This window comes from Oncorhynchus kisutch, linkage group LG24 (genome assembly GCF_002021735.2).
Source record: "Oncorhynchus kisutch isolate 150728-3 linkage group LG24, Okis_V2, whole genome shotgun sequence".
In the NCBI taxonomy this organism is placed as follows: Eukaryota; Metazoa; Chordata; class Actinopteri; order Salmoniformes; family Salmonidae; genus Oncorhynchus; species Oncorhynchus kisutch.
Window position 1 is genome coordinate 7,273,381 of NC_034197.2, and position 23,382 is coordinate 7,296,762.

The following is a 23,382-nucleotide window of genomic DNA, read 5'->3' on the forward strand; positions in this document are numbered from 1 at the left end:
GCATTGCATAAATCTGTATTTGCTTCAATAGCAGGAAATCTAAGTATAGCATTGGAAAATGTGTTAATAATCTTCAGTGATTGTGTTGTGTTGTTGGGAAAATATGACAAGAAAGAAAGGTTGGTTTAACAACATCTTGAGAAGTATATACTCTACTCAAAATGATTGTATACACCTTGTGCCAAAATAACATCCTATTTACAGGATAATACAGTGTACTCTTGTATGTCATTGTTGGTGTGGCACCACTGAAGACATGACAGTTGAATTGTTGTAAACAACATATATTTCACTGTTTATCTGTATTTACAGTGGCTGCCACTCTAATTGTTAACTTTATCGTCACTGTGTAAAAAAACAAAGCAATTGGACAAATTTCAAATCCCGCCTTTGTTTTAATTGGCTGCTTCCCCTTTGATGACATATGAGCAGGTTCAAAAGTACCACTCAATAATAATCCTTTGTTGAGTTACTTCGGTATTGTCTCTCGATATTTCCAATGCTATATTTTGGCCCCATATCCCGACACAGACAGGACGTTTGCTTCCCAGGGAGAGAAAAAAGGTTTGTCACTAGCTTCTATAGCCAGAAATTCATAAACCCTGCCCATTTCTACAATTGATCATCTTACATTATTATTTTTACTTTTACCTTAATCCTAACCTTAACCACACTGCTAACCTTATGCCTAACCATAAATTAAGACCAAAAATATCATGCATCTTTCTAATTTTGACTTTGTGGCTTTGGAATCTGACGTGGTGGCTATAGAAGCTAGTGGAAACCAGAAAAAAAGGGGGAGAATTTCTGGAAGGAAACTAAAGCATCACAGAGAGGAAGAAGGCCCCCTCTCAGCACTTTCTCACACTACCTTCCTTAAAAACAGGACAATACAGTAGTTATCATTCACTCACATCGTCGAATTGCTGTAAAGAAACCACTACTAAAGACACCAATAATAAGAAGATACTTGCTTGGGCCAAGAAACATGAGCAATGGACAGACCGGTTGAAATCTGTCCTTTGATCTGATGAGTCCAAATTTCAGATTTTTGGTTCCAACCGCCATGTCTTTGTGAGACTCAGAGTAGGTGAACGGATGATCTCTGCATGTGTGGTTCCCACAGTAAAGCATGGAGGAGGAGGTGTGATGATGTGGGGGTGCTTTGCTGGTGACACTGTCAGTGATTTATTTAGAATTCAAGGCACACTTAACCAGCATGGCTACCACAGCATTCTGCAGCGATACACCATCCCATCTGGTTTGTGCTTAGTGGGACTATCATTTGTTTTTCAACAGGACAATGACCTAACACACCTTCAGGCTGTGTAAGGGCTATTTGACCAAGGAGAGTGATGGAGTGGTGCATCAAATGATCTGGCTTCCAATAAAATGCAAATTAATTACTTAAAAATCATACAATGTGACTTTCATACAATGTGACTTTCTGGAATGTGACTTTCTGGAATTTTGTTTTAGATTCCGTCTCTCACAGTTGAAGTGTACCTATGATAAAAATTACAGACCTCTACATGCTTTGTAAGTAGGAAAACCTGCAAAATCAGCAGTGTATCAAATACTTGTTCTCCCCACTGTATATCAATCAGGCTTGGAAATGTAAAACAGAAAGAAAAAAATGTTAAGAGAAAATTAAATTAAAAACGATAGGCGAAAATGTGACATTTGAAATTTGACAGAGCATTGGTGTAACTGCCCTCACCAGAGATGGTCTATAATGTTGTAACAATACCTCACAACAGTGCTCCTTCTACACATAGCAATATAATAAACTGGGGTCATTCTAGTTCTGGAATCACTCTAGTTATGTGGCTCCACATGCCCAAGGTTGGAGGCAGGCCAGGCCAGTGGTTGTTATGCAAACTGTGATCTTAGGGACTGGATACATAATTCATTACATAGTCTGAGTTCAAAAGGCACCCTTTTCCCTTTAGTGCCCTATATAGGAGATAGGGTGCCATTTGGGATGAAGACATGGTTTTCTTGTCCACAGACTCCTGGCTCAGTCGGGATACAGAATATTGCAACAGCACAGTTGGCAAACAAAGCAAATGAGCTGAAAATGTTATGTTAGCAATAATTATGAGCAACACTCATTGCTGGGTGGTGTCCTTGGGGAGAGAGTACAGTGTACTGGTAGTGTACAGTGTACTGTTTAAGCAGTTTCCTATGTTGCATCTTGAATTGAATACCTGCTACATGTGAACGGTTCCAAACTATACATTTAGAACCGGACAGCTTATAAAGCGACCAGCTTCTATTATAGCTTTAACAACTTTAGATTGATTGCAAACAAAGCTTTACACTGTGCACATTCCCTTTCCCATAAACAGACAGTATCTATTATTCTATATAGAAGGAGATAGATAGACAAACTTCATGCATTTCATCGCCACATTCCAGAAACAGGTTATTGAGGTAACCAAAACAGCTGCAAAAACAAAGGTGCCTGTTTTTTTGTTGTAAGTATGAGCAATGTGAGTATGAAATTCAGTGTTGTGTTAAGTCAGAAATATGGTAGGCTTATGACACCCCACTTCAAACAACAGCTACACAGGGTGAATAGAATATGTTGCCCCTGGGAAAAAAGATTATACCATTTTGTGTGCACCCCCTACTACTACATCTTAAAATAATTCATGTAGGCATATGTAAAATAAAAAATACATAAAAAGCTTTGAATTAGGCCTAGTCTACTGTATTTAAAAAAAAAAAGTAAATTCCGTACACTGTTTTTTATTTGAGTAAAATTGATTACGAAGACCTCGACGTAGAACCTCGCGATGATTCAAGGAGGGGAGTGTCAAATTCCAAGACTAGAGAAGAGGAGAGAGGGGCGCAACGGTGAGTTTGTAAACAGTATATCATTGTCAAAATGTACAATCCACGCGTAATTCCGATGGAAATGTGACATAGAAGTATTGAAAGTCGTTACAGTTAGTGTGTACGTTTCTATCGTTGCCCTGTCGGCCATGAAATATGAGTGGGTAATTAACGTTAGTTGACAGAACTGTTGTGGTCTGTCTTCTCGCTCGCACTCGAGTGCATATTTTAGCTAACAAGTTGGTTAGTATTTAGCTAACTAAAGTGTCAACTAATTATTTATCAGCAAAACTACACGACTATATGACATGCTCATGTTGTCATGCATGAAGTTCGTTGTTGTTGATGAGGTTTTAGTCCTGCACATTGCTTTTCCCTGGCTGTGGTAGCGGCCTGTTCGAAGTTAGCACTGGGGAAAGTTATAGCTAGCGAAAACTCCCATCTTTTGAGTGGAATCGTCATGAACCAATCACATTCTTCTATCAGAATTGATTGACAGCCCAATGTGCGATAAGGGTACGAGATCATGGTGATTGACATGTCGGTAGCCAATCCTTGAAAAGAAAGGGCGGTCTCATGCGGGAAAAGGCAGGTCTTGTGTGTGTTAAGGGTATTAGGGTCTCAGCTAGCATGCTAACTTGGCTAGACATCTAATTTAGCCAGAAGTCTGATGGTTTCAACTTTTAGCAGAAGTTAAGTCATTGCGATTCTGCTTCTTGAGAAGATGATTTCGATTCTGCTTATTGAGAAGAGAATTTCATAACTTTAGCTAACAATAAGTTTTCTCCATCATCGTAAGCGATCCACACACCATGTGTAGCTGAAAGAATAACCTGCAATAAATTACAGTATAGTTTGATTCTTTAAAAACTGTTAGATTCAAATTCCTCAACATATACAATCCTCCATTCTATTGCCAGTTGTGACTTTAACTTCAGCCATATATTTATACACTGTTATAATAACTCTACCTCATCCTAGTCTAATATTATGATACTATTGTTATCTGTATTGACATCTATACTGAACAAAAATATTAATGCAACATGTTAAGCGTTGGTCACATGTTTCATAAACTGAAATAAAAAATCCCATAATTTTTTATTTTACCAGGCAAGTCAGTTAAGAACAAATTCTTATTTTCAATGACGGCCTGGGAACAGTGGGTTAACTGCCTGTTCAGGGGCAGAACGACAGATTTGTACCTTGTCAGCTCGGGGGTTTGAACTCGCAACCTTCCGGTTACTAGTCCAACGCTCTAACCACTAGGCTACTAGTCCAACGCTCTAACCACTAGGCTACGCTGCCGCCCCATCCCAAATGTTCCTTAAGCACTAAATGCCTATTTATCTCTGATTTTGACCACAAATTTGTTCACATCCCTGTTAGTGAGCATTTCTCCTTTGCCAAGATAGACCACACCTGTCGGGGATGGATTATCAAGAAGTTGATTAAACAGCATAGTCATTACACAGGTGCACTTTGTGCTGGGCACAATTAAAGGTCACTCTAAAATGTGCAGTTTTGTCACAAAACACAATGCCACAGATGTCTCAGGTTTTGAGAGAGCGTACAGTTGGAATGCTGACTGCAGGAAAGTCCACCAGAGCTGCTGCCAGAGAATTGAATATTAATTTCTCTACCATAAGCCACGTCAATGTCGTTTTAGAGAATTTGGCAGTAGGTCCAACCGGCCTCACAACCGCACACCACGTGTAACCACGCCTGCCCATGACCTCCACATCCGACTTCTTCACTTGTGGCATCGTCTGAGATCAGCCACCTGGACAGCTGATAAAATTTTCTGAAACTGTCTCAGGAAAGCTCATCTGCATGCTCGTTGTCCTCACCAAGGTCTTGACCTGACTGCAGTTCGGTAGTGTAACCTACTTCAGTGGGCAAATGCCTACCTTTGATGGCCACTGGCATGCTGGAAAAGTGTGATCTTCAAGGAAGAATCCCGGATTCAGCTGTATTAGGCAGATGGCAGACAGCATGTATGGCGTTGTGGGCGAGCGGGTTGCTGACGTCAACGTTGTGAACAGAGTGCCCCAGGTGGCGGTTATTGTATGGGCAGGTATACGGACAACGAACACAATTGCATTTTATCGATGGCAATATGAATATGAGATACTGTGACAAGATCCTGAGGACCATTGTCATGCTATTCATCTGCCACCATCACCTCATGTTTCATCATGATAATGCACTGCCCCATGTCACAAGGATCTGTACACAATTCCTGCAAGCTGAAAATGTCCCAGTTCTTCCATGGCCTACTCAACAGACATGTCACCCGTTGGGCATGTTTGGGATGCTCTGGATCGACGTGTACGACAGTGTGTTCCAGTTCCTTCCAATATCCAGCAACTTCGCATAGCCATTCAAGAGGAGTGGGACAACATACCACAGGCCACAATCAACAGCCTGAATAATTTTATGTGAAGGATATGTGTTGCTCTGTGTGAGGCAAATGGTGGTCACACCAGACACTTACCGGTTTTCTGATCCACGCCCTACTTTTTTTATTTTTAAAGTAATCTGTGACCAACAGATGCATTTCTGTATCCCCAGTCGTGAAATCCTTAGATTAGGGCCTAATGAATTTGTTTGACAAGGCTCCCGAGTGGCATGGTGGTCTAAGATTATTATTAGTAGAGTGCAGTGAGTGTGCATTGGAGCCAGTACAAGAATGTCAGTACAACAAAGGGGGTCAATGCAAATATTCCAGGTAGCCATTTAATTAAGTCAATAAAGGTAAAAAAAAATAAAATAATTAACTGTTCAGCAATCTTATGGCATGGGGGAAGAAGCTGTTCAGGAGCCGTTTGGTCTCAGACTTGCTGTGCAGAACAGCCTATGACTTGAGTGGCTGGAGTCTTTGACCATTTTTGTCTTTCCTCTGGCACCGCTTGGTAGAGAGAACCTGGATGGCACGGAGTTCGGCCCCAGTGATGTACGCACTCCCCTTTGTAGCACCTTGGGGTCGGATGCCAAGCACTTGCCATACCGAGCTGTGATGCAGCCAGTCAGGATGCTCTCAATGGTGCAATGTAGAGGTCGACCGATTAATCAGAATGGCCGATTTCAAGTTTTCATAACAATCGGAAATCTGTATTTTATTTTTTATACCTTTTTTATTTAACTAGGCAAGTCAGTTAAGAACACATTCTTATTTTCAATGACGGCCTAGGAATGGTGGGTTAACTGCCTTGTTCAGGGCAGAATGACAGATTTTCACCTTGTCAGCTCTGGGGATCCAATCTTGCAACCTTACAGTTAACTAGTCCAACGCAATAACGACCTGCCTCTCTCTCGTTGCACTCCACAAGGAGACTGCCTGTTACGCGAATGCAGTAAACCAAGGTAAGTTCCTAGCTAGCATTAAACTAAAAAACTATCAATCATAATCACTAGTTAACGATATTATCTAGCGTGTCCTGTGTTGCATATAATCTGACTGAGCACACAAGTATCTGACTGAGCGGTGGTAGGCAGACGCAGGCGCGTAAACATTAATTCAAACAGCACTTTTGTGCGTTTTGCCAGCAGCTCATCGTTGTGCGTCAAGCATTTTTTTAATATATATATCTTTTTTTTAACCTTTATTTTACTAGGCAAGTCAGTTAAGAACAAATTCTTATTTTCAATGACGGCCTAGGAACAGTGGGTTAACTGCCTGTTCAGGGGCAGAACGACAGATTTGTACCTTGTCAGCTCTGGGATTTGAGCTTGCAACCTTTAGGTTACTAGTCCAATGCTCTAACCACTAGGCTACCCTGCCGCCCATTGCGATGTTTATGACTTCAAGCCTATCAACTCCCGAGATGAGGCCGGTGTGACCGAAGTGAAATGGCTGGCTGGTTAGCGCGCACTAACTAGAGGGACAGAAGCTATACTGTTACACTGGCAATACTAAAGTACCTATAAGAACATCCAATAGTCAAAGGTTAATGAAATGCAAATGGTATAGAGGGAAATAGTCCTATAATAACTACAACCTAAAACTTATTACCTGGGAATATTGAAGACTAATGTTAAAAGGAACCAGCTTTCATATGTTCTCATGTTCTGAGCAAGGAACTGAAACGTTAGCTTTCTTATATAGCACATATTGCACTTTTACTTTCTTCTCCAACACTTTGTTTTTGCATAATTTAAACCAAATTTAACATGTTTCATTATTTACTTGAGGCTACATTGATTCTATTGATGTATTATATTAAGTTAAATAAGTGTTCATTCAGTATTGTTGTAATTGTCATTATTTCAAATAAATAAAAAAAATCGTCCGATTAATCGGTATCGGCTTTTTTGGTTCTCCAATAATCGGTGTCGGCGTTGAAAAATCATAATTGGTCGACCTCTAGTGCAATGTATAACTTTTTGAGGATTTGAGGGTCCATGTCTGGGACTTTGTCTGGTTCTGTGATGTGTCCATATTCACAAGTATTTGTTTGGTTGTCTGCTAAGTCAATAAAGATATCAAATCGAAGTGTGGTGTTATATCTGTGGTGCTGTCTAAGGCAATGCATCTCAGTGCTTGAGGCGTCACTACAGACACCCTGGTTTGAATCCAGGCTGTTTCACAACTGGTTGTGATTGGGAGTCCCATAGGGCGGCGCACAATTGGCCCAGCGTCTCCCGGGTTTGGCCGGTGTAGGCCGTAATTGTAAATAAGAATTTGATCTTAACTGACTTGTCTAGTTAAATAAAAAATATATGTATCTCCAAGACTAGCTCATCACCAAGATTATGTTCAGGGGGAATCATCTGGGAGATGTACGAAGTTAGCACTGGGAGTTTTCGCTAGCTTTCCCCATGACTTTTTCCAATATTTTTTAGCTTACAGCCTTATTCTAAAATGTATTTAAATTCGCCCCCCCCTCCACACAATACCCCATAATGACAAAGCAAAAACAGGTTTTTATAAATTTTTGCAAATGTATTAAATAAAAATAACACATTTACGTAAGTATTCATACCCTTTACTCAGTACTTTGTTGAAGCACCTCGGCAGCGATTACAGCCTCGAGTCTTCTTGGGTATGACGCTACAAGCTTGGCACACCTGTATTTGGGGAGTTTCTCCCATTCTTCTCTTCAGATCCTCTCAAGCTCTGTCAGGTTGGATGGGGAGCGTCGCTGCATAGCCATTTTCAGGTCTCTCCAGGGATGTTAGATGGGTTCAAGTCTGGGCTCTGGCTGGGCCACTCAACGAAATTCAGAGACTTGTCCTGAAGCCACTCCTGCATTGTATTGGCTATGTGCTTAGGGTCGTTGTTCTGTTAGAAGGTGAACCTACCTCCCGGGTGGCGCAGTGGTTAAGGGCGCTGTACTGCAGCGCCAGCTGTGCCATCAGAGACTCGGGAGGTCCGTGGGGCGACACACAATTGGCCTAGCATCGCCCGGGTTAGAGAGGGGTTGGCCGGTAGGGATGTCCTTGTCTCAACGCGCACCAGCGACTCCTGTGGTGGGCCGGGCGTAGTGCGCGCTAACCAAGGTTGCCAGGTGCACGGTGTTTCCTATGACACACTGGTGCGGCTGGCTTCCGGGTTGGATGCGCGCTGTGTTAAAGAAGCAGTGCGGCTTGGTTGGGTTGTGTATCGGAGGACGCGTGACGTTCAACCTTCGTCTCTCCCGAGCCCGTACGGGAGTTGTAGCGATGAGACAAGCTAGTAGCTACTAAAAACAATTGGATACCACGAAATTGGGGAGAAAACGGGGTAAAAAAAATAAAGAAGGTGAACTTTTGACCCAGTCTGAGGTCCTGAGCACTCTAGGGCAGGTTTTCATCAATAATCTCTCTGTACTTTGCTCCGTTCATATTTCCCTCCATCCTGACTTTTCTCCCAGTCCCTGACGCTGAAAAACATCCTCACAGCATGCTTCACCGTAGGGACGGTATTGGCCAGATGATAAGCAGTGCCTGGTTTCCTCCAGATGTGACACTTTGCATTCAGGCCAAAGAGCTAATTCTTGGTTTCACCAGACCAGAGAATCTTGTTTCTCATGGTCTGAGAGTCCTTTCGGTGCCTTTTGGCAAACTCCAAGCGGGCTGTCATGTGGCTTTTACTGAGGAGTGGCTTACGTCTAACCACGCTACCATAAAGGCCTGATTGTTGGAGTGTTGCAGAAATGGGAGAACATTCCAGAAGGACAACCATCTCCACAGAGGAACTCTGGAGCTCTGCCAGAGTAACCATCGGGTTCTTGGTCACCTCCCTGACCAAGGCCCTTCTACCCCAATTGCTCAGTTTGGCCGGGCTGCCAGCTCTAGAATGATTCTTGGTGGTTCCAAACTTCCTCCGTTAAAGAATGATGGAGGCCACAGCCACCATGCCTCCATCTTGGCAGTCCCCCACGATTGTAAAAATATATATATTTGGAAGCTATAGAAATTAATTTATGAATGTCTACATTTTTGTTTTTGCCATATTTATTATATTATAGACGCCGAAAAGCTGCAATATGCAACTTTTTTAACAACCCCTGCCCAAATTTACATATATCTCAGTTATGCATCTGTCATTCTTATTGAAAGCAAGTCTATGATGTGTAGATTTTCATGCTTCCCATTCTTAAGTTTAGTGTTTGCGTCTTCGATTTTGTACACCGGCTTCTAACAGCTGAAAATACAATCATTTTGGTTATAGAAAATATATTTCACTCCGCTTTAGATGGTACAATGATTCTCTACACCTGTGGTTCCCAAAGTTTTTATAGTCCCGTACCCCTTCAAACATTCAACCTCCAGCTGCGTACCCCCTCTAGCAGTCAGGTCAGCGCACTCTCAAATGTTATTTTTTGCCATCATTGTAAGCCTGCCACACACACTATACTATATATACATTTATTAAACATAATGAGTGAGTTTGTCACAATCCGGCTTGTCGGAAGTGACAAAGAGCTCTTATAGGACCAAGGTACAAATAATAATCTAATTATAGTAATAATTATCAATAATTTTGCTCTTTATTTATCCATCTTACATATAAAACTTTATTTGTTAATCGAAAATAGTGAATAACTCACCACAGGTTAATGAGAAGGGTGTGCTTGAAAGGATGCTCATAACTCTGCAATTTTGGATTGTATTGGAGAGAGGCTCAGTCTTAAATAATTTTCCACACACAGTCTGTGCCTGTATTTAGTTTTAATGCTAGTGAGGGCCGAGAATCCACTCTCACATAGGTACGTGGTTGCAAAGGGCATCAGTGTCTTAATAGCGAGATATGGCAAGGCAAGAAACTCTGAGCGCAGCCCTATCTGTCAGTGGCTTCTGATTAAATTCAAATTTCACAGAACCGCTTGCTGCAATATCCTTGAGGCTCTCTTGTTCAGATATCTATAAGTGGACTGGAAGCAGGGCATGAAAGGAATAACGAATCCAGTTGTTTGTGTCATCCGTTTCGGGAAAGTACCTGCGTAATTGCGCACCCAGCACTCCGGTGCTTCGCTATATCACATTTGACATTGTCCGTATGCGTGAGTTCATTTGCACACACACAAATCATACAATTATGGAAAGACCTGTGTGTTGTCCTTGTTAATGCAGACAGAGAAGAGCTCCAACTGCTTAATCGTAGCCTCAATTTTGTCCTGCACATTGAATATAGTTGCGGAGAGTCCCTGTAATCCTAGATTCAGATCATTCAGGTGAGAAACTCGTCATCATGCAAGCGGTCAGACAAGAGAAAATTATGGTTAGTAAAGACAACTTTAAGCCTGTCTCTCGTGTCAATACTTTGCCCCTTAATAACCAGCGCACTTTCTGTATGTTGTAAAAGCGTTACATGTTCACTGCCCATATCATTGCATAATGCAGAAAATACACGAGAGTTTCAGGGGCCTTGATTTAACAAAGTTAACCATTTTCACTGTCGTGTCCAAAACATCTTTCAAGCTGTCAGGCATTCCCTTGGCAGCAACTATGTCTCCCTGGCATGGCTTTATGCGCCATCAGTACAGATACCAACACATCTTGACCACAAGTCCATTTGATGTCACAAAGCTGTCCAGTACTTTAAAAATATCCTCTCCTGGTTTTCAGAAGATGTCTTAATTGACATCCCCCCACTCATCCAGATGTAACTCATATAATTCACTGGCTTGTATGCGAACCAGTAATTGTTTCAAAACATCTCCTGTCATGTCACTGATGCGTTGTGAAACAGTGTTGTTTGATGAAGGCATTGTCTATATAGTTTTTTGGGGGGCCTTTTCCTCCAGCATTGTCCTAGCCATATCCTCTGCAGCAGGAAGAATTAAGTCCTCCACAATAGTATACAATAGTAGCTTGCCTGTTCTAGCCACTCGGTAGCTCACCATATAAGACGCTTCTAGCACCTTCTTATGAAAGGTATCTGTTGCAGTTTATACATGTCTTACTACTCGAAAGTCGTCTTAATTCTCGCTCAAAAAATTCCTGAGGCTTTTTTTTTTCAGATTGGTATGTTTTGTTTCTAAATGTCTGCACAAGAGTGAAGGTTTCATCGAGTTGTGAGAGAGCCACAGTGTATTATATGTGCAAAAGAACTGAGGAAAGGCAAAGGAAAGGCAAAGGCAAAGGAAAGGTGAACCCCAAATCAATGTAGTTCTCATCATATTTGCACCTCTTTGATTGTCCAGCGTCCCCTGTCTGTTGTTCGGTGCTGTCCCGGGTGAAGGGGCAGTAGCTCTTTGGCCCCGTCAGATTCACAACTGTAAGTGTCCATGCCAGCTGGGCTAACTACAACATGTAGAATTACTGATGTTAGCATTGGATGTGCTTGTGGAAGCTGAACAACTTGTGTCGTCGACAGGTGCAGGTGTAGTATTGCTGGTCATAGCAGTACTACCAGTAGAGCTGGTATGTGTGTCTCTATGGAAACGGGCCTATTTAAAAAAAAAAAACCATTTATAACATTTTTAGCAAACGGAATGAGCATCTGCTACGTTTGGCTTCATACGGACCGTTATTGGAATTCCCACGAGAGAGTAATGTGATTGGATGTTAATTATTTGACAAGGCTACCTTTTATTTGACATTGTTATTTCATTGAACACTAGATGGTTTAATTTTATTTTTGGCAGTGAAATGGGGCTACTCAGGCGAGTCAAAAACCTCACCTAAATGTATAGCAAAAAAATATAAATGGACTGTTTGAAAATGTGGGGGGGAAATGTCAAAATTATTCTTTTTAAATGTGAATCACATTTTTATTTGGCGTACCTCCGACAGCATTGCGCATACCCCTGGAGAATACCTACTCTACACAATTGCTTGTTTTGTCACACAAATTTAAATTAGGTGAACTATTAGTATTTTAGCAACCAGGCAATATTGCATATTGTACCTTTTTTTAATTTTATTAATACTTTTAAAATGATATGCCTATTATGAGATATATATATATACTTTTTTAAATACACAGATTGTTTTTTTAAACGTACTGAGTTATATTTCTTATAAGGAAATCAGTCAATTGAAATAAATTTGTTAGGCCCTGATCTATGGGTTTCACATGACTAGGAATACAGAAATGAATCTGTTGGTCACCAATACTTTTGGTCATGTAGTGTATGTGGACTCCTGCTCATCGAACGTCTAATTTCAAAAACATGGGCATTAATATGGAGTTGCTTTTCCCTTTGCTGCTATAACAGCCTACAGTCGTGGCCAAAAGTTGAGAATGACACAAATATACATTTTCATAAAGTCTGCTGCCTCAGTTTGTATGATGGCAATTTGCATATACTACAGAATGTTATGAAGAGTGATCAGATGAATTTCAATTAATTGCAAAGTCCCTCTTTGCCATGCAAATTAACTGAAACCCCCAAAAACATTTCCACTGCATTTCAGCCCTGTCACAAAAGGACCAGCTGACATCATGTCAGTGATTCTCTCGTTAACACAGGTGTGAGTGTTAGATTAGTCCGTCAGACTGTCAGATGTTGAAGCGTGACTCATAACTCCAGAGAACAAGTTTCCACTGCTCCAGAGTCCAATGGCGGCGAGCTTTACATCACTCAAGACGTCGCTTGATATTGTGCATGGTGATCTTAGGCTTGTGTGCGGCTGCTCCGCCATGGAAACCCATTTCATCAAGCTCCCGATGAACAGTTATTGTGCTGACTTACTTCCAGAGGCAGTTTGGAATAATTGCACTAAAGACCAGGGCACCTCTAACAAGGGCAGAGATTTTACGTACTAACTTATTGGAAAGGTGGCACCGCCCTAATACCGTGCCACGTTGAAAGTCACTGAGCTTTTCAGTAAGGCCATTCCACTGTCAATGTTTGTCTATGGAGATTGCATGGGTGTGTGGTCGATTTTATACACCTGTCAGCAATGGGTGTGGCTGAAATGGCCGACTCCGCTAATTTGAATCTGTGTACACACACTATATATAGTATACTTTAAAAAAAGTAGGGGTGTGGTTTAGAAAACCAGTTAGTATCTGGTGTGACCACCATTTCCTCATTCAGCGCGACACATTTCCTTTGCATAGAATTCATCAGGCTGTTGATTGGGGTCTGCGGTTGTGGTGCCGGTTGGACATACTGAAAAATTCTCTAAAACAACGTTGGTGGCGGCTTATGGTAGAGAAATGAACATTCAATTCTCTGGCAACAGCTCTGGTGGACATTCCTGCAGTCAGCATGCCAATTGTACTCTCCCTCTAAATTTGAGCTATCAGAGGCATTGTGTTGTGACAACACGGCACATTTTAGAGTGGCCACCTGTTTTAATCAGCTTCTTGATATGCCACACTTGTCAGGTGGATGGATTGTCTTGGCAAAGGAGAAATGCTCACTAGCAGGGATGTGTGCCCAATTTTTGAGAAATAAGCTTTTTGTAAGGATGGAAAATTTCAGGGATCTTTCATTTCATCTTATAAAACATGGGACACTTTGCATGTTTATTTTTTTGTTCAGTATATATTAAAACGTTTTCCTTTTAAAGTATACTCTTTTAGATTACTAATGATACTGACACCGCTACAACAAATACTTTTTGTGCACGAAACATCTCATTTAAATACCGTGGAATTCCATTCATTCCTTTGGAGGACTGCTCCTACTGGGGAGTGCCAATATGGCTGACCTGTGGCTTCAAAGCCTCTCAATGGCCAATACAAAGGATCAGCAATCCAGGGTTTATATACATCACCTGATCTCACAGTAAAGTCCGAGTCAACCAATTTCTTCTCTCTTTCTTTCTCTCTTTCTTTCTCTCTCTCTCTGTGTGTATGTTTGTTTTTTTGTTTTTTTTGGTCTCCCATACCCTCTAACCCTGGCAACTCTAGCCCTGTAGATTCCTGAGTCATTTGGCTCCAAGGCTGCAGGCAGATAGAACTATTAATAAAGTTTGTTTAGCTAGTTACCTAGCAGGCTGCATCAAACACTGCAGGCCTGTAGCTGATTATAGACAGAGAACTGCTCGACCTGCTCGCTCCCCTGGCCATTTGGGATTTGGGACGCAGACCAAGTTAACAGCGACGGGGACATTGCCGGCAGGCTCCGAGAGAGCAATTGGAATAGGGCCCACTGGCTGCGCTGACTTCTTTTAATGTTTCCATGTCACCTTGGATGAATGGAAGCTTAAATAGATGGGTGGACTGACTCTGAGTCTGACTCATATGTAGGCTATCGCATGTCTGAAATGGATATGAAAAGGATTTATGTGGAGGCGTTTTACCTCAAAAAGCACAAGGAAGATTTAGACACCCACAATCTTTGCTTCTTCTGAAATTGTTTCTGTTGTAGAAACACAGATACAATTAGTCTTTCTGCAACATTTATTTTGTTGAAATATAATTTGAGCTCTGCATTTTTTTTCTTATTTATCGCAAACAAATTGGTTATTATAATTTATAGAAATAATGTAATATTCAATAAATATAGTACCCAACATCTGATTTGGACCAAACCTTTTTTACAGCTATGAGTTAGACACGAGGAATCCAAAGAAATAGTCAAAAGCTACCCACGGCCTTCCTGCCACACCCCACGTCAATTACATCCTACATCCTGATATTACCAGGTTATGACCACTAGATGGTGCTGTTCCAGGGGATTTTTATAAAAAAAATTATCTCCAAGAAATTGTAAAAAGGGAGAATTCACCCAAATTACATATTGGTTTCTTTACCCTGTAAGCAGTCTATGGAAAAGGCATGACAGTAATCCATGCTTTGGTTTTGTTGTCCACTGTTTCAAAGGCAAACCTTTTAGCATTTGTGGCACAAATACAACGCAAGTCAATGGTACCTATATTAGCATTTTCATGCTTCATGTCTAAATCACATGAAGTATCTATTAATGTGTTGTGTAACTCAATTAAGTGGGAAAATGCTCATATAGGTACCATTCACAGGAGGCTACTGAGGGGAGGATGGCTCATAATAATGGCCGGAACGGAGAGAATGTAATGGCATCACGATCCCGTCCTCACCAATTGAGGTTCCACCAACCTCCTTTGGTACCATTTGCCACAAATGCAAAAAAGTAAGCATTTGAAACCATGGCCAGGTATACATAACCAAAGCATGGGTTGCTGTCATATTTTGTCCATAGACTGCTTACACGGTAAGGAGACCAATATGTAATTTTGTGAACTATTCTGTTTCCATTAAGGGGGAGGGGGTTCTTAAAACAACAATCTCTTGGAATAACACCATCTAGTGGTCAGAACCTGATAATATCAGGATGTACGATGGGACTAGGGCTGTGATGATAATTGAATAACCGTGTAACTAACGGTTATGGATGAAGACTGTCATGAAAATAAAATAACTGTCAAAACCGTTTAAGTTAGGGCTGCACCGATATGACATTTTTGGCCGATACCGATATCCACATTTTTTTTCCTCTTTCCCTTGCCAAAAAATAACAACCTATGCCGATAACAAATATTGAAAAATTTAGCTGCATTTTAGGCATCCTAGTACAGCTAAATATTCAACACACACACATATGGATGCAGCGGTCTAAGGCACTGCATCTCGGTGCAAGAGGCGTCACTACAGTCCCTGGTTCGAATCCAGGCTGAATCACATCCTGCCGTGATTGGGAGTCCCATAGGGCAGCACCCAATTGTCCCAGCGTCGTTCGGGTTTGTCCGCCATTGTAAATAAGAACTTGTTATTTACTGGCTTGCCTAGTTAAATGAAGGTTACACACACCACACTTACCAAAACATTATTTTGTTGGCATTTACGCATGTCCCCATTACCAATAAAACCAAATCAAAACCTATTTCTTTCACTTACTTGCTGTGCTGTTTCGTTGTTCATTTGGTCAGTCATTTCAGTCTCAACCAGGATTCATCATACATGTCAAGCAGTGAAGTGTCAGCTCTGTCTGTCTGTCGCCGCTCTTCCTCAGTGTACACTGTCACTGTGTCCGTTTCCATCTTCTCCAGCTGTGTCTGTAACATTTCATGTAAACCCAGTTTCTTGTCTGCATCAAAGTAGCGGCCCTTGTACCTAGCATCGACAAAGGTGGCAACACAGTAAAGAGGCTCAGAGAATTCCACCGCATCACTTGTTCACAGCCTCTTGTAGAGTACTTTTGCAAGTGTTAACCCCACTGTCTGTCGGCAGATTTGTTGAGTAGGTATTTCGGAATGGCTGATTTTAATTAGGGCCAATTTCAAGTTATCATAACAATCTGTAATCGGCATTTTTGGACACCAATCATGGGCGATTACATTGCACTCCACGAGGAGACTGCGTGGCAGGCTGACTACCTGTTATGCGAGTGCAGCAAGGAGTCAAGGTATGGTGCTAGCTAGCATTAAACTTATCTTTTAAATAAACAATCAATCTTAACATAATCACTAGTTAACTACACATGGTTGATGATATTACTAGTTTATCTAGCTTTCCATATAATCGATACGGTGCCTGTTAATTTGTCATTGAATCACAGCCTACTTCGCCAAAAAAGCACTGTCGTTGCACCAATGTGTACCTAACCATAAACATCAATGCCTTTTCTTAAAATCAATACACAAGTGTATATATATTTAAACCTGCATATTTAGTTTAATATTGCCTGCTAACATGAATTTCTTTTAACTATAGAAATTGTGTTACTTTTCTTGCTTTCTGTGCAAGCAGACTCAGGGTACATGCAGCAGTTTGGGCCGCCTGGCTCATTGCGAACTGTGTTAGGAAGACCATTTCTTCCTAACAAAGACCGAAATTAATTTGCCATAATTTTACATAATTATAACATAACATTGAAGGTTGTGCAATGTAACAGCAATATTTAGACTTAGGGATGCCATCCGTTAGATAAAATACGGAACGGTTCCGTATTTCACTGAAAGAATAAACGTTTTGTTTTCGAAATGATAGTTTCCGGAATTGACCGTATTAATGACCTAAGGCTCGTATTTCTGTGTTTTATTATAATTAAGTCTATGAATTGATAGAGCAGTCTGACTGAGCAGTGGTAGGCAGCAGCAGGCTCGTAAGCATTCATTCAAACAGCACGTTTGTGCATTTGCCAGCAGCTCTTCGCTGTGCTTCAAGCATTGCAATATTTATGACTTCAAGCCTATCAACTCCCGAGATTAGGCTGGCAATACTGAAGTGCCTATAAGAATAGTCAAAGGTATATGAAATACAAATGGTATAGAGAGAAATAGTCCTATAATTCATATAATAACTACAACCTAATTCTTCTTACCTGGGAATATTGAAGACTCATGTTAAAAGAAACCACCAGCTTTCATGTTCTGAGCAAGGAACTTAAACCTTAGCTTTTTTACATGGCACATATTGCACTTTTACTTGTTTATCCAACACAGTTTTTGTATTAGAATTTTTTTTTTTAAGTTGCTTTAAACCAAATTGAACATGTTTCATTATTTATTTGAGACTAAATTGATTTTATTGATGTATTCTATTAAGTTAAAATAAGTGTTCATTCAGTATAGTTGTAATTGTCATTATTACAAACAGATTTTTATATATATATATATCGGCTTTTATTGGTCCTCCAATAATCGGTATCGACGTTGAAAAATCATAATTGGTCGACCTCTAGTTTCAATGCCATGACAGAGGGTATCACGTCTGCTGCAGACAGTTGATTAGTTTATTTCTCGAGTCAGTTGTTCGTGTTTCAAACATGTTCTCAAATGCCATTGAAATGGCAGCAGCGGTATGAGAACCGGCACATTCTTGAGAATGCAATACGGCTTTCCTCTGTACGAAATCGTTGTCGACCCCCTGTGCTGTCAGACTCCGCATGCTCATGGGGCTGACATCGCTGGTCCAAATGTCAGTCAATCGTGAAGCTAATAGCAGTGACGCCCATAGCAAGTAGCTCATAGATGTGCATTTCAACAATACTGTTTAACTCCGGTAGGGCAACACCTGAAAAATAAAATAACGTGTGCCGGGGCTCGAGGTGCTAGACCAGTCGGTGAAAGCCACCATCATCCACAGCAGGTTGATTGTCAAGGGAAGTCTTTCAAATGACTGCTCGACTTGGAACTTGTTTAGTTGTTGGAAGTGTGCGCTTAGTATTTTTTCTGCTCTTCTGTGTAGCACTGTATTTTTCGCGGAGTCATTACGTCTTCTACATACGTGCATGCCTATATCATGTCAGCTTTGACATTGGATTTGCACATTGGCATTAAACTAGATGTTGGCATTTTAAGCTAATATCGACCAATTCCGATATGCTCACCGATATATTGTGCATCCCTAATTTAAATAGGCCTACTTTCATTTTGTTTTTTTTCCTCAACATTTTGTATGAATTATATTTTCATGTACACTGAACAAAAATATAAATGCAACATGCAACTATTCAAAGATTTTACCGAAATGTATTTTGTGGACCCTAGTCTGAGAATGCATCTGTTGGTCACAGATACCTTAAAAGGTTGGGCGTGGATCAGAAAACCAGTCAGTATTTGGTGTGACCACCTTTTGCCTCATGCAGCGTGACACATTTCCATCGCGAAGAGTTGATCAGGCTGTTCGTTGTGGAATGTTGTCCCACCCTCCTTCAATGGCTGTGCAAAGTTGCTGGATATTGGCGGGAACTGGACCACACTGTCGTACACGTTGATCCACAGGATCCCAAACATGCTCAATGGGTGACATGTCTGAGTATACAGGCCATGGAAGAACTGGGACATTTTCAGCTTCCAGGAATTGTGTACAGATCCTTGCGACATGGGTCCGTGCATTTAAAGGTTAAAAACATATTTTTTTATTTAACTAGGCATGCTGAAACGTGGTAATGGCGGCGGATAAATAGCATGACAATGCATTCAAATTGCCATTGATAAAATGCAATTGTGTTGGTTGTCTCGAGCTTATGCCTGCCCATACCGTAACCCCACCACCACCATGGGGCACTCTGTTCACAAGGTTGACATCAGCAAACCGCTCACCCACACAACAACATACACGCTGTCTGCTGTTGTGAGGCTGGTTGGACCTACTGCCAAATTCCCTCAAATGACGTCGGTAGATTAATGAAAATTAAATTATCTGGGAATTGTTCTGGTGGACATTCCTGCAGTCAGCATGCCAATTGCACTCTCCCTCAACTTGAGACATCTGTGGCATTGTGTTGTGACAAAATTGCACATTTTTAGTGGCCTTTTATTGCCCCCAGAACAAGGTACATCTGTGTAATGATCATGCTGTTTAATCAGCTTCTTGATATGCCACACCTGTCATGTGGATGGATTATCTTGGCAAATGAGAAATGCTCACTAACAGGGATGTGAACTAATTTGTGCACAATTCTTGAGAAATTAGCTTTTTGTGTGTGTTGCACATTTCTGGGATCTTTTATTTCAGCTCACGAAACATGGGATCAACACTTTACATGTTGGGTTTATATATTTTTTCAGTGTAGATAAAGTTGACACAATAGCGGGAGTGATTGTGATTGACTAATGATTATAAGCAATTGTTTTGCTGACTTAGTCTGTCAAACTTTATACATCTCCTTCTCTTTCCAACTGTGCTTTGATGCTCGAGCAGCAGCTAAAACGCTAGATACACAGGGGTGTAGAGCACTATAGGATGTGTGAACTTTCATGCAATGCACATTTTCATTGCTTGCTAGTAAATAAATACATCGGTCTTCCTTTAAAAAAGGTTGGACATGTCTGACTATTCATGACTCATTAAACAGCAGTAGACAAGGTTGTCCTATAATGCGCTAATGTTGTGTCAAATGGACAGTGCGCCAATCCTATCTAACCTGGTATGGTATAATTTGATGCAGAATCTTTTCTTACTTTTAAATGTATAGACTAATCAACGCTGATCAGGCCGGGTCCAATATTCCACCCTAGGCGAATAATGCCGGACCCACCAATCCCCGCAAAGTAGAATAGTAGGCTAAGCTATACAGTGTCGGCTCACAATGCCCTTTAATGAATGCTCATGTGGTAGCCTACCGTTTATAAAACAGGCAATTTACCGTTAATCCCTGTCATTTGGTTATATTAATTTCTGTTAATGCATGTATTAATTACAGTAATTTACTGTTCTCCTTCTCTGAGTGGAAACGTTGTTTGCAGAGTTCACATCCTGCTACACTTGTGAGAAACAAGTTTTGGTTTATTTCATACCATCATTTACGCGCTCCATGTGAGCAATGAGCAAGTGACTGGTCTCTCTGTCCTGTTAATGTTGCCGGAGCGAGCATAGAAGTATCTGGTCTGCTTCTAACAAATGTCAAATGTAGGAAAGAGCCCAGCTGGGCTTCTCAGTAATTTTTTTTTCACCTCACACAGTATGTCAACAAAGTCCTTTTAAATATACAGTACCAGTCAAAAGTTTGGACACCTCAAGGGTTTTTATATTTTTTACTATTTTCTACATTGTAGAATAATAGTGAAGACATCAAAACTATGAAATAACACATGGAATCATGTAGTAACCAAAAAAGTGTTAAACAAATCAAAATATATTTTAGATTCTTCAAAATAGCCATCCTTTGCCTTGATGACAGCTTTGCACACTCTTGGCATTCTCTCAACCAGCTTCATGAGGAATGCTTTTCCAACAGTCTTGAAGGAGTTTCCACATATGCGGAGCACTTGTTGGCTGCTTTTCTTTCACTCTGCGGTCCAACTCATCCCAAACCATCTCAATTGGGTTTAGACCAGGTGATTATGGAGGCCAGGTTATCTGATGCAGCACTCCATCACTCTCCTTCTTGGCCAGCCTGGAGGTGTGTTTGGGGTCATTGTCCTGTTGGAAAAACAAATTATAATCCTACTAAGTGCAAACCAGATGGGATGGTGTATCGCTGCAGAATGCTCTGGTAGCCATGCTTGTTAAGTGTGCCTTGAATTCTAAATAAATCAATAACCGTGTCACCAGCAAAGCACCATCACACCACCACCTCCATGCTTCACGGTGGAAACCACACAGAAATATTAGGTTGTGCCTGACTTTTATGGGGGTGTGTGAGTTTTATGATTCTCTCTAGGCCAATGCCTATACAGTGCATTCAGAAAGTATTCAGACCCTTTCAATTTTTCCAAATGTTGTTACTTTACAGCCTTATTCTAAAATTGATTAAATTAAATTGTTTCTTCATCAATCACCAAATTCTTATCGGCAGACTCAATAGCCTTGGCTTCTCAAATGACTGCCTCGCCTGGTTCACCGACTACTTCTCAGAGTTCAGTTGTCCGGACCTCTGGGCCTGTCAGGGCCTATTGTCCGGACCTCTGGCAGTCTATGGGGGTGCCACAGGGTTCAATTCTCGGGCCGACTCTGGCCCTTCTTTGGACACTGTGTTAACAAACCTCCAAACGAGCTTCAATGCCATACAACACTCCTTCCGTGGCCTCCAACTGCTTTTAAATGCTAGTAAAACTAAGTGCATGCTCTAAAACCGATTGCTGCCCGCACCCTCCTGCCCGACTAGCATCACTACTGGACGGTTCAGACCTAGAATATGTGGACAATTACAAATACCTAGGTGTCTGGTTAGACTGTAAACTCTCCATCCAGACTCACATTAAGCATCTCCAATCCAAAATGAAATCTATAATCGGCTTCCTATTTCGCAACAAAGCCTCCTTCACTCATGCTGCCAAACATAACATTGTAAAACTGACTATTCTACCGATCCTTGGCTTCGGGGATGTCATTTACAAAATAGCCTCCAACACTCTACTCAGCAAACTGGTTAAGGGCGCTGTACTGCAGCGCAAGCTGTGCCATCAGAGACTCTGGGTTCGCACCCAGGCTCTGTCGTAACCGGCCGCGACCGGGAGGTCCGTGGGGCGACCCACAATTGGCCTAGTGTCGTCCGGGTTAGGGAGGGCTTGGCCGGTAGGGATGTCCTTGTCTCATCGCGCACCAGCGACTCCTGTGGCGGGCCGGGCGCAGTGCACGCCAACCAAGGTTGCTAGGTGCACAGTGTTTCCTCCGACACATTGGTGCGGCTGGCTTCCGGGTTGGATGCGCGCTGTGTTAAGAAGCAGTGCGGCTTGGTTGGGTTGTGTATCGGAGGACACATGACTTTCAACCTTCGTCTCTCCGGAGCCCGTACGGGAGTTGTAGCGATGAGACAAGATAGTAGCTACTAAAACAATTGGATACCACGAAATTGGGGAGAAAAAGGGGTAAAAATAATGAAATAATAAAAAAACCAAACTGGATGTAGTCTATCATGGTGCCTTCCGTTTTGTCACCAAAGCACCACTGTGACCTGTATGCTCTCGTTGGCTGGCCCTCGCTTCATATTTGTCACCAAACCCGTTTGTTTATGTGTAACTCTGTGTTGTTTGTGTCGCAATGCTTTGCTTTATCTTGGCCAGGTCGCAGTTGTAAATGATAACTTGTTCTCAACTGGCCAACCTGATTTAAATAAATAAATAAAATAAAGGTGAAATAAAAAATAAAAAAATCTACACATCCCCATAATGACAATGTGAAACGGGTTTTTAGAATTTTTTGCAAATCATCCTTCAGATGTTTCTACAACTTGATTGGAGTCCACCTGTGGTAAATTCAATTGTTTGGTCATGATTTGGAAAGGCATACACCTGTTTATATAAGGCCCCACAGTTGACAGTGCATGTCAGAGCAAAAACCAAGCCATGAGGTCGAAGGAATTGTGTGTAAAAAGGGAAAGCAAATGGGGATACCTAGTCAGTTGTACAACTGAATGCCTTCAACTGTGGGGCCTGTGTCTTCCACATTTCAGAGTCAGAGAGGTGCGGGGGTCGGGCTGCCTTAATCGACATCCACATCTTTGGCGCCCGGGCAACAGTGGGTTAACTGCCTTGCTCAGAGACAGAATGACAGATTTTTACCTTGTCATAGAGCTCCAAGACAGGATTGTGTCGAGGCACAGATCTAGGGAAAGGTACCAAAAGATTGCTGCAACATTGAAGGTCCCCAAGAACTGTGGCCTCCATCATTCTTAAATTGAAGGAGTTTGGAACCACCAAGATTCTTCTTAGAGATGGCCGCCCAGCTAAATTGAGCAATCACGGGAGAAAGGCCTTGGTCAGGGAGGTGACCAAGAACCCGATGGTCATTCT

The 23,382-nt window shown here is 41.5% G+C and overlaps 1 protein-coding gene across 3 annotated transcripts in view; it reads left to right on the plus strand.

Annotated features, from left to right (window-relative positions):
* The first annotated feature begins 2,803 nt into the window (after positions 1-2,803).
* The window catches only part of atf7a (activating transcription factor 7a), a 50,660-nt gene continuing 30,081 nt past the window's right edge, over positions 2,804-23,382 (plus strand). Inside the window, exon 1 of one of the 3 annotated variants that reach the window (XM_020458963.2) lies at positions 2,804-2,862. The gene's annotated coding sequence lies outside the window, so the exon portion shown is untranslated. The remainder of the gene's footprint in view (positions 2,863-23,382) is intronic. The other 2 variants (XM_020458965.2, XM_020458962.2) reach the window with 2 other exon arrangements.